The 13,227-nt window shown below is 46.0% G+C and overlaps 1 protein-coding gene across 1 annotated transcript in view; it reads right to left on the reverse strand.

The window, feature by feature from the left end:
- Positions 1–13,227, reverse strand: part of CDH13 (cadherin 13) — a 1,043,800-nt gene that overhangs the window by 649,284 nt on the left and 381,289 nt on the right. The window lies entirely within an intron of this gene.

The following is a 13,227-nucleotide window of genomic DNA, read 5'->3' on the forward strand; positions in this document are numbered from 1 at the left end:
CCCAGACCGGGGCACGAACCCGTATCCCCTGCATCGGCAGGCGGACTCTCAACCACTGCGCCACCAGGGAGGCCCTGCAAAGTCCTTTGATGCACAAAGAGAACCTCTTCCCTGCCCTGGAGTGTAGTGAGTTAAGCGTACAGTCAGATATGGTGGAGTGATATTTGAGGACACGATCTCCTCCCTTCTGTATGAGGTGCTGTGGAAGAACCAGAGAGTTCAGGAGCCTTGAGGGACAGCTTCAAAAGCACGATATCTGAGCTGGGTCTTGAAGATGAACGGGAAATTAGAAGGCCCCTAAGAGGGTATTGGGGTTCTAGGTTACTCAAAGACATGGAGGTGGTGAAGTAACAAAACAGACTCAGACAAAGAGAACTAACTCAGTGCACTGGGACCAGAGGTGGACTTGAAATGATGCAGGGCTGGGGAGGTGGAGAGGCTTGAAATGAAGCTGAACATGTCCTTCAGATACAAATTAGGAAATGCCACTAAGTTAGGGGGCTGCCTCATAGCCCTGAACTATTTTTATTGTGGACAGGGTCAAGGTCAGGCGTGTGTTCTGGTCCATAGCCCTGAACTATTTTTAGTGTGGAGAGGGTCAAGGTCAGGTGTGTGTTCTGGTTCCAATGTAGATCAGTGCTTCCCACGGGGCTGGGGTGTATCAGAATAACATGGGAGATTTGTTTTTTAAGTACTGAGCACCCAGTCCAAAGATTCTAATTTAGTTGCTCTGGGTTCTAGAGAGTGGTTTGGAGAAGGGCAAGAAGAGAACCCAAGAAAACTGTTAGTTTGGTGTCATACCAATGATGCCTGGCCCAGATTAGGACAGTGGCTGGATAGATGTGAGGGCACTTCCTACAGTTGTATGGCTAGGTCGTGTCCGAGCAGCAGCCATGCTGGCGGAACTGCATGGAGCTCAGGGCCGTTACCATGAGCAGCAGCTGTGACAGCTGATCCATCACACTTCCCTCTGCAGTGCGTCTTTACTTAGTGCACAATTCTGTTACTACAGGTATCACCACTTATTGTCTGTATGTGTGTGTGCCCATCTGCCTTCCTCTGTAAACTCAGGGGACCCTGTGGGTAAGCGTGGAATTGTATTACCTGCTTTCTTCCCCACTCCCACTTTTGTTTTCTTAGCTCTCTGCTAAACAGGCTTGTTTGTTTTACTAAACCTTTAATTGGAGCATAACACAGATACAGAAGCACACATAAATCAGAAGGTACAGCTCAATGAATTTTCACAAAGTGGGCACATCCGTGTACCCAGCACCCAGCCTTAGACACAAAATATTACCAGCCCCCCCTCCTCCCCGTCCCTGAGTAAAATCCCTACCCTCCTCCCCAAAGGCTACACTATCCTAACTTCTAATACCATAGATGAGTTTCATTTGTACTTGCACTTCATGCGAATGGAATCGTAGAGTGGGTGATCATTTGTGTCTGCCTCTTTCACTCAACATTATGTTTGTAAGATTCATCCAAGTGGCTGCAAGTAGCGCAGTTTATCCTCGTCAGTGTATAGAATTCCATTATGTGGCCATACTGCGTCTAGTTATGTACTCTACTGTTAATGGGCATATGGGTTATTTCCAGTTTGGGGTTCTTAAAATATTACTACCAGGAACCTTCTTGTGTGTCTTTTAGTGACAATATCTACCTGGGTCCAAGTACACTGTTAAAGCCATATAATTGTCTGCTGAATTAAGCTGATCTTTCTATTCTGGGACCATAATTCTTATGGTGATAATAACCATTTTAGCTGATCATTATAATGGCTAATGTGAGTTGAACACTTTCTACACATGAGACTCAGTGCTAAGCATTTTACGTACATGACCTTATTTAATCTTTACAACAGTTTTGACCCCCTCCCTCCACAGTCTGTAGATAAAGTAACTGAGGCTTCTGAGAGGGCAAAGGAGGTGCCCAGCACACAGTCTGTAAATCATAAAACCAAGATTTGAACCCTGGTCTGTCTGCTTTTCACCACTACCTGATCTCAGTAAAGACAAAGCCCTGTTGTAAAACACTCCCCTCCTGAAATCCCATCAGAACCTGCATATAATGACGTGAGTCCCCAGCTCAGTCCTGCTCCCACGTTCCCGCCCAGCCCAGAAGCACTTCACAGGGTGCCAGTGCCACCTCGAGGTCCCTCTGTGTCAGGGCTCCAGCGCCTTTCCTGGCTGCCAAGTCAGCTCTAGGGGCTTCTCTGTAATGTACACACATGGGATCTCTTGGGAGTCTGCAGTTCTCAGACACCTGTTCACTTCTTCTGACCATCCTCGTAGCTAAGAGTGATTGGGCGTGGCTGGTTCAGGTTTTGGAAGTGAACTATATGAAGGAGAGACACGGAAGTCGCTTCCATTGTCAGCATCAGTTAGCATCAATCCACTGAAGGCACACTGCTCAGATGACAGGGCCCGCTTGGGAACTTGTTGTCTATTTTGCCAGGATGCTGGTCTGGCCTTAGTCCCTGGGTAGGATCAAAGAAGGCAGTCTCAGCTGGGAAGGGCTGAAGGCTAGGGAAGGCATACAAAGGCTAATATGGTTATTATCACCACAATAATTATCTTCCCAGAATAGAAAGACCCTGTAGGGATTCTAGTTTCACAGGTCAATTCCTTCCTTCTTCCCTTCCTTCCTGCCTTTTCTCTTTCCTTCCTTCCTTCCACAAATATTTCCTAAGCCCAGGTTATGCCAGATGTTGGGGTTATAATGTTGAACAAAGATGGACACAGTCCCTGGCTTGAAGTCTAGTGTGAGGGTGGAGGGGTGGAGATGGACATTAATAGGGGACTTATTACAGGCAGACAGAACCACAACATGTGGATCGGCCCTGTGGCACTCAGGGAGCTGCAATGTAAGCCAGTGAGATGGGCACAGAGAGCAAGGGAGAAAGCAAAGAAGAGATAAGCTGGTCCGGGAAATGTGGGGTCTGGAAGGCCACAGAAAGACGTATTCCTTGAAGGAAATCTGGACCCGTCCATCACAACTGCAGAACTGACTTTCCTCCTCTTGAGTCTCATACAGCTCTGGCTCCCCATGCAAAACAATGCTCAACACCCAAGATCCTCCCTGTCCAAGCTGTCCACTGGCCCCCACTGGCGTCCATCTTCACTCCGTCTCCCACATTAGCCACTTCCGCACCTCCCGACAGCTACGCTTAACTCCTGCCCTTCGATGGGCTGTATCGCTCCCTCTGTGCAGAAGGTAAGTACTTCCCAGCTTCTTCACCCTGCTGACTCTGTCATTACCTCTGTCATTAACTCTACCATTCTTGGAGAGGCAGCTTGGGCCACTTCTCCAAATATCCTCTTTGCGTTGCCAGCGTTTCCGGTACATAGTGAATTTTATATCATATCGTATCAACAGGTCCACTCTATGTATCTGTTTTCCCCCTCAGAACCAAGGGCAGAAATTGGATCTTATTCTTTTATTCATCTCCAGCAATGAACAGAAAGCTTTTCCATACAGGAGGCCATCAATAACAATTCCACTTAATTACTCTCTCGGGGCTAAATCATGCCCTAGTGGTGGTGGTGCACGGGTACCTCTTCCATACTGGGCACAGAAGATACTGAAGACAAGGCTGGGAACTGAGAAGGAAGGCCCCTTATCACCTCTTGTCTTGGTTGAGCCCAGCAGTGGAGCCAGGTAGGAAATGAAGAGCTCAGCCACGGTCTCCCCTTAGTTCCCCAGGCTCTGTGTGCATCCATTCAGGACAGCACTTAGCCTCCTGTGCTTAGCTTTGACTGAGCTCACTGGTGAAGTCAGGGGTGGTGCCTTATCTTCCCTCATAATCCCAATAAAGCTTCGCATAGCCACTAAGCATAGCTGGGATCGGCGTGTGAGTGTTGAATGAAGTTTTGACAAAGAACAGTAACTTGTTATTTACTGAGTGGCATCTGAGTGCCAGGCTCTGTGCCCAAGACTGTACATTCAGGTTCTCCTTTTAGCCTCATAGCAATTCTAATCTATAGCAGCATTTCCCAACTTTTTTTCATTATCTCCCCTGACCCAGGAATGTTTTTAGATGTTTTTGTCTAATAGCCACCATTCTCATGAATTGTCAATGTAATAGACATATTGTATACCAGTTTATTTACTGCATGTATATCTGTACTCTACACACACACAAAGTACAATTTTTGCCTCTCTCCCAAGAACCCATGTCACCCGTTTGGTGACACACAGCCCCACTGAGAATGCATAATCTATAAGCATCATTTCCATACTATGGGAGAAAAGACTGAGCCTTGGAGAGACTGACTAACATGCTCAAGGCCACACACCCAGAAAAGGCAGACCCCTGGTCCCAGTCTGATCAGTCTGCATCTATAGTTCAAGCTCTCGGCACATCCATTTCCAAGAAATGATAAATGAGGGGAAAAAGGGCAGCTACCCCCATCCTGTCCCCTCAGGCCTCTCACGGATCCCTCCAGGTCGTCAGAGGTACCAGGTGAGGGCATACTGAGAGACCACATCTACATTCAGGACCTGGCACACAGTAGGCCCTCAATATATTCTAGCTCTCTTCCCAACTTGTGCTATCAAGTAACTAGGGTTGCATAATTGGGTCTTATGTATTTTAGACACCTTTTACCAGTTCAGGAGTGAGTGCTTTAGACTGTGGGTCTTTTTCAAGGCTATGAGAATCACCTAGAGAATATTTTTAAAAAGTAGCAATACCTGTCCCAACTCCAAACCGAGATTCTGACATAGCTAGGCTGGGGTCCAGGCACTAGTATCTCTTTAAGACTCCCCAGATGAATCTAATGCAGCCAGGGCCAAGAACTAGGACCTTGGACAATGGATTCCTTGTCAAGATGCCAGGTTTCCACATTTCCCAGAGATTCCTGGCACAGAGAAGAGGGTGGGGACCTATCATGCCAGGAACTGCTATTCTCGTGCCCTAAAAAGAAGCAGTTTTAATGGTAGGTTTCTAAGCCCTTTTCCAATCCTGGCTCATGTGTAGTGGCCCTGAGACCTTGGGAAAACCACCTGTCCCTTTAACCAAGGAACAAACAACAGTACCTCCCCTCATAGGTACTATAATTCTTACGGTGAGCATTAAACAAGATATATACCTAGGTACATAAAGCACTTTGGACAGACCCTGGTGCCCCATGAAAAAGAACTATTCTCATCATTATTCCTGTAATTCTGGACATTAAAGGAGCTTCACTTTCCTTTTCTACACAGCTTCCTTCTTCGAGCTGGTTTTCTGCCTGCTTCCTGGGTCCTTCCACCTCCTTCTAGCCAGGTACCCATGCTCTGTCCTATGAGGTTACCATGGGGATGGTTACTACAGACATTTCTGCTGAGGCTAAAGGAGTGAGGCAGATGATTCTGATCCAAACTTGCCCATCTTTGGATCCCCCCACTCTTCTTGGCAAAGCCCTACCTGTCTCACATAAGAAGTCATGAAGGAAAAATGACATCAAAGGAGTGAAATTACAGTGCCTGCCCATAGTGGACGCCACAAAGGGATGTTAAATATTCTTCAAATGGATTGTTTGTAAAGATAACAGGCCAAAAATCCAAGTCATTCTTTTTTCTAAAAGAGCGACGCTGTGCTGAGAGTCTTCTATCCATGACTGCGGTGAATCCTCACATTACCCGTTTGATGTGAGGACTTTTCTCCTCTGGCAACCGAGACCTAGTGTGGCCGAATGAGATTAAGGCCTGTTAGTCTAGGCTAGTCTGCCTAAGCAAATGTGCTCCTTCCTAAAAACCAGCTAGCTTCCAGATTCACAGTCTAGCCATACTTTCATACCTGATCTATTATTCATTTAATATTTTTCTTTTAATTGACTCACATTTTCATTTACAAAATTATTTGAAGATAATCTTTATAGTACATGATGAATGTGCCAAATGTGTTTTTTTCTAAAAATGTTAAAATAAATTTAAGAAGTCAAGTAAAAACATATGTTTGTCCATGCATGCACTAAAACCCTCACAATGATGTGTGTTCCATTCTCCAGAAACGCTGGCTTGGGTTATATTCCTCCCTCATTTGAACAAATGCATGCCTGGCTCTACCCTACTCAGGCTTAAAATCTAGGAGGGCTCTGATATAATTATATATGATTATCTGATATAATCTAGGAGAGCTTCTGATATTTGAAATAATATATACAACATGAGTAATGAGGTCGTGAGAAAGATGAAAACCTTAGAAAAGGCACAAACCTAGACCACGCCGAGGAGCGTGTTTTAATATTAATCAAAACAGAAATAGGTCTTTGTTTCTTCTTCCTCCTGAAGGAAACAGACTCTACTTCCCCACTGATTGTAATCTCACCTTAAATTTCCTATTACAGGGCACAATTGATAGGATCAGCCCTGCATTGTCTTACATTATGAACTTTGTTGACACAATCAAAACGTCAGTGATTCTCAAACTTTTAAATGGAGATCAAGCCAGTGCATGTTTCAGGGTGCAGAGTTCAAAGAACATATGAAGGATGAAACTGAATAGCTTATGTCTATTTTTTTTAAATAGATGTTTCTACAGAGACAACCTCCTAAGTAGCTCAGAATAACACCATGAAGAAAACTGAAAGGAAAAATTCTAATAAACAATTAAACTTGTGAACAAATATTGAAAACCTCTATCTGAGGGGGAAAAGGAGCTATCTGTACTATTCTGAACCTACAAAGGACTTCCTTAATAGTTTATCACTGGTATTTAAAATGGCTTCTGGAAAAACATTATATATATAATATACTGTACATGGGGATTTACTGGAATCAATTGCACAACATCATTCTCTGAGATAATCTTTGAAAACCCTAGGAGAAGAAAGGGGGGAAGTAAAAAATCTCCACCTGGGGGAAAATGCAAATTAGGCGAATGGCACCACTCAGAGTTTCAATTATGCTTTCAGCGTGTTTCCACTCAAAATGTCCTCTGGGCTTAATGCAAATGTCACAAAAAGACAAACTTTAGCTGGGAGACAAAACCACAATTGAAATGGGAAGTTTGGCATGTGAATTAAGGGGCTTAATCTTCCTGACCTTGATTTTATGCTTTTCTATTTCTTTCTTTCGAATGTGGTTCTTAGGGATGGAAATGGAAAAGGCATAGAATCCTTACCATCTAGAAATGTGTGAGGAAGCAAATTAAGCCATATTATGATCCCAGAAAATATAACAATGCAGATGGATTTAAATTTATCTGCAAAATATAGAGCAGGCCTGCTCATGTAGATAGGTATGAACTAAATATGGAATCTGTGCTATTCTTATAAGTGTTTTGGGGTGATTCTGTGATCCATGCACTCGTATCTTACATGGGCAAATGGTCCTAAATACATTTGTAGAGACTGGTCTACACATAACTTTAGGGCCTCTCAGAGTTGGTGGCCTGGTGGAGTCTTGGTGGCCAAGACTCCACTTGTACACGTGTGTGGGGATATGTGACGATCAGTAGTAGTGTGGGGTTGGAACCAGTCAACCTGGGAGGTGTATTCCTCCCACAGTCAGACGCACTTGGATCTATTTCTAGCAACCTATACCTTGCACACAGAAGAGAATGGCTCTGTTTCAGCAGTATGCTGGTAAAAAAAAAGAAAACAAACAAACAAAAATGCAGAATGTACGTTGTTTACTCCCTCTTAAGACTGTACCACATATCCTGGTACTCACAGCTCAGTTAGTCAAACAGAATTCAATTGCTCCATTTAGCATGAAGGGCCTGCATATCCATTGATCTGCAGAGTCTTCGCTGGGGCATGGAAAGCCATGCCTTTCTAACAACTGAAATAGCACTTAGTTCAGAAACATCAGATGGACTCTGCCCAGGATACAGACCATCAGTTAATTGCTTTTCACATTCTCAGTAGGGTCCAACTTTCTTTGAAAGAACTCAAAGGACTTTAGTCCAGAGGCTCTTTGGATTTACCCAAGTGAGAGAAACAGAAAACATTTCCTTCGGCTTCTCAGAACACCCTCATTACTCAAGCCTTCTAGTCAATCAAGGTTTCATTAACATATGTTCAGTCCCACCCACGTTGGACCAGATCCCCTGTATGATACATCCTCCAGCCTGATTCTGTCTACCCTCCTGATTCCTGAATGCACGAAACCATATCCTGTGTTCCATGTTTGGCATGGAGTCAGCACTGACATCCACAGAGCTTCTGTAAGGTTCTTGGCATGCTCCTAACCATGACTGATTATCCCAGCAGTGGATGTCACCTCCAAAGGCTGTGTAGATTTGATAGGTGCAGAATGCACATAAAACAGTCTTAATACATCTCATGTGTCAATCCCAAGTCTGATAAAATAGAGTTTCAATTCTATCATGTCAGCCAAAGACATCATAATGAATGATTCCATCAAGTGATCTTCAGCAGAAACCTATTTTTTGCATGTAAACCCTTAAGGGGCCCCTCCTGGAAACAGAGCCCCCATCTGCTTGCAGGGGATTTTCTCTACCTACCACTAAAATCTGAGCTGCTAGCTCTGGATTTAGTCTTTTCTGCCAGGGTCTTACATTTTCCTCTTGCTACTGATTTTTTTTTTTTTTTAAACACAGCAGGTTGTTTTCTGAAAAAATGCTACGCAGTTTCTATCCCATGGTGGTTATAATCACTATGAATTTGTATCTCAGACTGGAACTTATATGGCACAGTGCCTGACACAGTACATACTCAATCCTGTTTGTTGAACGAATAAATAGCGGAACTGTAATTTGGTAGATAAGCAAATTTGAAACTCCCCAAACAAAACTGAGAAGGATGGCCCAAACTAATGTAAAGATTTGAGTAAGCTGACTTGAAAGTCACCTGATCATTGAAACAGGAATCACTGATTCAGCAACTTTGAGAATCACCAAGTCTCAGATTTACAGAGATTCCCTCTGATTTCATATTACTAGCCTATGTCTCTTACTTAGTCCTTAGTTTTTGATTTATCTAGTAATTATGTGTACACATGTCTCCCTCGCTGAGTGTCTATACGGTAAGTTAATGAGAAAAGAAATTTGCTCCACTATAACTTATATTCGATCTTGCTGTTGGAGCTGTCTTGAGACATGTAGCAGAGTGTCCTGGCTGAGTCTATATTGAGATTCAGATCCTGACTGTGTGTGATGCTCTGGCACTACCGTGATTTCCCAAATACCCCTATACCCCATGAGCAGACATACATATAGAGAAAGGGACCTTTAAGAAGGTGGACCGCAGAGGTGGTGGAGTCAAGATGGCAGACTAGGAGGACATGGAGTTCATGTCTCTGCATAACTAGGGCACCTACCAGGCACCAGTGGGGGACCACAGACACTTAAGGGGACGGGAGGAACCCCCAGCGACTGGGTAGGACTTGCGGGGGAGTGAGTGGGGAGAAGTGGAAGCGGCATGGGACTGGCGCCCCTGAGGGGAGGCTGGGGGAGGGGAAGGGATCCAGTGCTCAGAGGGGGAAAGCGGGGGCACTGCTGGGAGGGCAGAGGACCAGAAGAGAGCGTGGCCAGCATTTCCCCTGCCCACCTGGGCCCCCGGGAGCCTGCTGAGATCCCGGGCCTGATCCTCTGCCCACGGAGGCCCCCTCCGGCCACATGGCTGCCGAGGGAGTGGGAAGGAGGGAAGGGGAAGCAAATGTAAAGGCCAGACAAACGGGACCGGCACCCCTGAGGGACAGCTGTGGGGGGAGGAGTTCCCACACCCAGTGGGGCCCACCCACGATTAGGGGTCCAGTGGCGACTGGGGAAACCCTCAGGAGGGCAGGGGAACAGAAGGGAGCGCCGCCAGCGTTTTCCCTGCCCACTTGTGCACCAGGGAGCCTGTTAGGCTCCCGGGCCTAAAGCCACGCCCTCGGAGGCTCCCTCCGGCAGCACAGAGCCTAGGCCCCGCCCCTACATCCCCACCCAGGGCCCTACCTCTGCACGGGGCGCTCCGAGACCCCCTCTGACACCCCCTCCAACCGCCCACACACCCTCAGGGCAGGCCTTACCTCCAAACTCCGGAACTCCACACTCTGAGGCCCCCCTCAGGCCATGCTGCCTTTCTCCCACTGCACAGGTCGAGCCTAGACCCCGCCCCACGCTTAAACGTCACCCCAACTAGGCCCCGCCCCACGCTTAAATGGCCCCCCAACTAGGCCCCGCCCCACGCTTAAACGTCACCCCAATTAGGCCCCGCCCCACGCTTAAACGTCACCCCAACTAGGCCCCGCCCCACGCTTAAACGTCACCCCAACTAGGCCCCGCCCCACGCTTAAATGGCCCCCCAACTAGGCCCCGCCCCACGCTTAAACGTCACCCCAACTAGGCCCCGCCCCACGCTTAAACGTCACCCCAACTAGGCCCCGCCCCACACTTAAATGCTTAAAAAAAACGCTTAAAATTGGATTAAAGACCTAAATGTAAGACTGGACACTATAAACTCTTAGACAAAAACATAAGAAAAACACTCTTTGACATAAATCACAGCAAGCTCTTTTATGACCCACCTCCTAGAGTAATGAAAATAAAAACAAAAATAAGTGAATGGGACCTAATTAAACTTAAAAGCTTTTACACAGCAAAGGAAACCATAAACAAGACAAAAAGACAACCACAGAATGGGAGAAAATATTTGCAAACGAAGCAACAGACAAGGGATTAATCTCCAAAATATCAAACAGCTCATGCAGCTCAGTATCAAAAAACCAAACAACCCAATCAAAAAAATGGGCAGGAGACCTAAATAGACATTTCAGCAAAGAACACATACAGATGGCCAAGAGGCACATGAAACGCTGTTCAACATCACTAATTATTAGAGAAATGCAAATGAAAACAACACTGAGGTATCACCTCATGTTGGTTAGAATGGGCATCATCAGAAAATCTACGAACAACAAATGCTGGAGAAGGTGTGGAGAAAAGGGAACCCTCTTGCACTGTTGGTGGGAATGTAAACTGATACAGCCACTGTGGAGAACAGTATGGAGTTTCCTTAAAAAACTAAAAATAGAACTACCATATGACCCAGCAATCCCACTATTAGGCATATACCCTGAGAAAACCATAATTCAAAAAGACACATGTACCCCAATGTTCATTGCAGCACTATTTACAATAGCCAGGACACGGAAGCAACCTAAATGTCCACCAACAGATGAATGGATAAAGAAGATGTGGTACATACATATAATGGAATATTACTCAGCCATAAAAAGAAATGAAATTGGGCCATTTGTAATGATGTGGATGGAACTAGAGTCTGTCATGAAGAGTGAAGTTAGAAACAGAAAAACAGATATCATATATTAATGCATATATGTGGAATCTAGAAAAATGGTACAGATGAACCTATTTGCAGGGCAGTAATAGAAAGGCAGATGTAGAGAATGGACGTGTGGACACAGCAGGGGAAAGGGAGGGGGGGATGAATTGGGAGATTAGGTTTGACATAAATACACTACCAGTAAAATAGATAGCTGGTGGGAACCTGCTGTATAGCCCAGGGAGCTCAGCTCGGTGCTCTGTGATGGCCTAGTTGGGTGGGAAGGGGTGGGGGTGGGGGTGGTCCAAGAGGGAGGGGATGCGTGTATGTGTATGGCTGATTCACTTCCCTGTGCGGCAGAAACTAACACAATGTTGTAAAGCAATTATACTCCAATGAAAAAAAGAATAACAACAACAACGAAAAAGGTGGGCCACATACATTGCTCTGGGGCCTTCCGGAAATAACCAGAATAAAAGCCAAGGGAGCAAGGTGGGTTGGTGTCCTACAGTTGTGCTTGTGGGAGCTGTAAGCTACTGCAGTAAAAATATTACTAGTTGTATGATCTTGTCATTGTCCAAATATTAGAAAAGCCTGATGAAATTCAGGGTACCATATGGAAAGTCTCATTATTTCTGAGTGAAATAATTTGCTGGTCATTGGGTACTTTCAAGTAGAACTTAAATGACCGTTGAGCAGTAATGTTGTAGAAGAGATTCCAGCATTGGATAGTGTCTCTTACAGCTGGGAAATCCTATTATTCTAAATCTCAACATATTCGTACATTAATTCATAAAAGTATCATTTGTCCACTTACAGTATGAAAGACAGTAGGCAGTAAGGGATAAATGCCAACATAAAGACAAATAAGGTGGATTATCTGCCTTCACGATATTCAGAGTCCAGAAGGTTGGAGCACACAACCATTTGGAGGAATGTCCTGTTGAAGCATGGGTGTTCCATTGCTTCATTGTGTCAAAAGGCCAAACAACACCGTAGGGTAGATCTTAGAAGCAAGCAGATCATAATTCTAGGTAATAAATTATTTCTAGCAGCAAGAAAAAGTCAGCCAATGAACAGGGTTATAGTTACCAGAAATATCCAAGTTGAGGGGTTATCAACAAGTATATCTCACCTTACTGAAGAGTTGTACTCTCTAAAAATTGCTTAGAAAGGAAATTTCTGTATAATTTTTCTACATTTTATTATAAAATTGGATGTGTTCTTCTAGACAATGTTTTGGCCTTAAGTCACAATAAAATTATATTTAAGAATGCAGCTACAAACTTCCGGGTAAGATGGCGGAAGAGTAAGACGCGGAGATCACCTTCCTCCCCACGGATACACCAGAAGTACAGCTACACGTGGAACAACTCCTACAGAACACCTACTGAACGCTGGCAGAAGACCCCAGACATCCCAAAAGGCAAGAAACTCCCCACATACCTGGGTAGGGCAAAGCGGAGAGATCCGCACACAGAGGATCGGTGCCGAGCGGCACTCACCAGCCCGAGAGGCTTGTCTGCTCGCCCGCCGGGGCACGCAGCGCTGGAAGCTGAGGCTCGGGCTTCGGTCAGAGCGCAGGGAGAGGACTGGGGCTGGTGGCGAGAACTCAGCCTGAAGGGGGCTAATGTGCCACAGCTAGCCGGGAGGGAGTCCGGGAAAACTCTGGAGCTGCCGAAGAGGCAAGAGACTTTTTCTTCCCTCTTGGTTTCCTGGTGCGCGAGGAGAGGGGATTAAGAGCGCTGCTTAAAGGGGCTCCACGGACGGGCGCGAGTCGCGACTGAAAGCGCGGAGCCCAGTGACAGGCGTGGGACGCTGGGGCTGCTGCTGCCGCCGCCAAGAAGCCTGTGTGCGAGCGCAGGTCACTGCCCACACCGCCCTTCCGGGAGCCTGTGCAGCCCGCCACTGCCGGGGTCCCGGGATCCAGGGGCGGCTTCCCTGGGAGAACGCACAGCGCGCCTCGGGCTGGTGCAACGTCACGCCGACCTCTGCCGCTGCAGGCTCGCCC

Source organism: Mesoplodon mirus (assembly GCF_964341445.2).
Source record: "Mesoplodon mirus genome assembly, chromosome: 19".
NCBI lineage: Eukaryota > Metazoa > Chordata > Mammalia > Artiodactyla > Ziphiidae > Mesoplodon > Mesoplodon mirus.